The 2,769-nt window shown below is 39.7% G+C and overlaps 1 pseudogene; it reads left to right on the plus strand.

Annotated features, from left to right (window-relative positions):
* The first annotated feature begins 1,935 nt into the window (after positions 1-1,935).
* LOC115942421 (U4 spliceosomal RNA) lies at positions 1,936-2,061 on the plus strand (annotated as a pseudogene).
* The last annotated feature ends 708 nt before the right edge of the window (positions 2,062-2,769 follow it).

A 2,769-nucleotide genomic window follows, 5' to 3' on the forward strand; every position in this document is an offset into this window, starting at 1 on the left:
ACATCAGGCCAGAAAAATCATCATCATTAAGGGTCAAATGTCTGATTTTACAAGAGCCTATTAGCAACCAAAAACTGCTGTTTAAAACTCCAAATGTGGGTGCCTGGGTGGCTCAGTCAGTTAAGTGTCTGTCTTGGGCTCAGGTCATGATCCCGGGATCCTGGGATTGAGTCCTGTGTTGGGCTCCTTGCTCAGTGGGGAGCCTGCTTCTTCCTCTGCCTGCCGCTCCCCCTGCTTGTGTTCTCTCTCTTTCTCTCTGACAAATAAATAAATAAAATCTTAAAAAAAAAAAAAGATAAAACTCCAAATGTGTATCTTCATTTAGGGATTGCCTCTCTTGCTCTTGTTGCCTTTCCTTTTCTAATAGGCAAAAATAGGCTGCCTTTCCTGCTTCTAATAGGCAAAAATCATGATTTATGGAATCTAGTTCTATTTTCTTTTTTTTTAAACGATTTTATTTATTTATTTTAGAGAGAGAGAGCACAAGTAGGGGGAGAGGGAGATGGAGAAGTAGACTACCCACTGAGTGGGGAACCTGATGAGGGGCTGGATCCCAGGACCCCAGGATCATGACCTCAGCCTAAGGCAGATGCTTACCTGAGCCACCCATATGCCGCATTGTTCTACTTTCAATATCCAGAGAATTTAAATTCCAAGTCACCCTTGGCAACAAAATCCCATTAACACTTTTCTTTGCAGCTTTCCCTGATCAGGATGATTCCTCTAGCATTTATGAAATTAAAACATACAGCATTTCACATCAATTTTTATCATATATCCAGATGCAATAGTTACAAAATACAAAGCCATTTAAAAATTCTCCTTTTTACTCATGGCAAATTCATACTAGCAATACATTTAGCATTTACAAGGTTAACATTAGAGCCACAGAAGATCCCAGCTGGAATGGAAGGGGAAGAGAGTGATGCCACAGTAGTAGCAGGGCTAGGTTGAAGAAAAGACTAGAGTTCTCCCCACCCAGCCTTATCCCCCCTTAACACTTACCTCCACCTTTTTTCCCCTTTGCTCCAGCACTAGCAGCTGATTTAAACTTTTTTCTTTCCACCTGGAGGAAAGAATAACTACAAACTAGTTTTTACAGCCTTTGGCACATCCAAAGTCCACCTTTGGGTATTTTTAGGCCCTTTATCCTTCCACTTGGTAGAGAGAACAAAAATCCAAGACATCACCCAGGCTGCATCTTTTCCCCTCATTTCACCAGAGAAGCAGCCAAGGGGATCCAGCAGACCAATTCTCCTGGGGTTGAAATTATCATTTTCAAATTCTATAGGTAACTTTTACCTCTCAGCTGCTATCAGCTCAGCAGCTATTTCATAATAGGTGACTCTACAGCCACCCAAAGTTAATCATATTCCATCCCAACCTTTCATAACTCCTTTTCCCAAACAGTGCTTTCATCATTTTTTAGTGAGTGCAGGGGCCATTCTAGTGAATCCCACTTCTGATGCCAACTGTGTTGGGGGTCCCCAAAGCCATCCCTATGTACAGTGATTTACTAGGAGAACTAAGAGGGCTCCACACGTAGTCATTATCATGATATTATAACAAAAGGATACAAAGCAAAATCAGCAAAGGGAAAAGGTATGGGGCAAGGTTTGGAAGACATTAGGTACAAGCATCCAAGAGTCCTCTCTTTGTGACAACACATGAAATTATGTCTACCAGGTAAGCTTGTTAGAGACTCAGTACCCAGGATTTTTACTGGTGGCAGGTCTTATAGGCACGCTGTTCCTACCATGTACCAAAAAATCCATATTCCCATAAGGAAAGCAGGTGTTCAGCATGAACCACATTGTTTGCACAGTTTGGGCACAATGAGCCACTCTTTGTCTGATGTAAGGCTTCCAGTGGGTTTATTTTCCACCTCCGTGATGGCCCAATCAAACTAGTTCTGTTTTCCAAAGCTAAAATATCAGCTTTGCGCGGTGGCAGTATCGTAGCCAATGAGGTTTATCCGAGGCGCGATTATTGCTAATTGAAAACAAAGCTAAAATATCCAGATAAGTCATATACAACTAAGAATATAATGTAGGTTATTACACTACAATAGTATTTATTGAAAAAAACTTACAAGCAGAGTAGAAGCAGAACACATGTAATATTCCAAGCTCTCATTTTGCACAAGGAATGTTTGGACTAGAGACAACTTGATGGATAACGGAAAGTGCTCTAGGGGAAGGATCCTGTTTACATACTAGTATATACATTTATAGAGAAGTAGGAGGGGTACAGAGAAAAATAGATGATTCTCTAATTGTGAAACTCCCTGATGAAGGGGAAGTAGACATGTCTATAGAAGGGTGTGTGGAGGGAGTTCACAGTCCAATATTGCAGGTATCAGTGAAAGATTGTGAGAATCTCTGCCAAGCTACTGACTAGGGAAAGGAAAATATCCACCTGGACCATACAAGAGAAAATATGTTTATCATCCGCATTAACCAATAATTTGTTTTTCTAGTGTTAGAATACTTTTCCTTTATTGTTTCATATACTTGCCTTATTTTATACTTTAATTCCTATTTTTAATTATTTCAGTAAAAACAATAGCTATTATTTGTAGCTAGTCAACATTTTCAGTGTAAGATATATATATTTTTTGTAGTTTTTAATTTTATTATATTATGTCAGTCACCATACAATACATCATTAGTTTTTGATGTAGTGATCCACAATCCATTGTTTTCGTATAACACCCAGTGCTCCATGCAGTACGTGCCCTCCTTAATACCCATCACTGGGCTAACCACT

Source organism: Leptonychotes weddellii, chromosome 5 (genome assembly GCF_054177405.1).
Source record: "Leptonychotes weddellii isolate Sample4059 chromosome 5, ASM5417740v2, whole genome shotgun sequence".
NCBI lineage: Eukaryota > Metazoa > Chordata > Mammalia > Carnivora > Phocidae > Leptonychotes > Leptonychotes weddellii.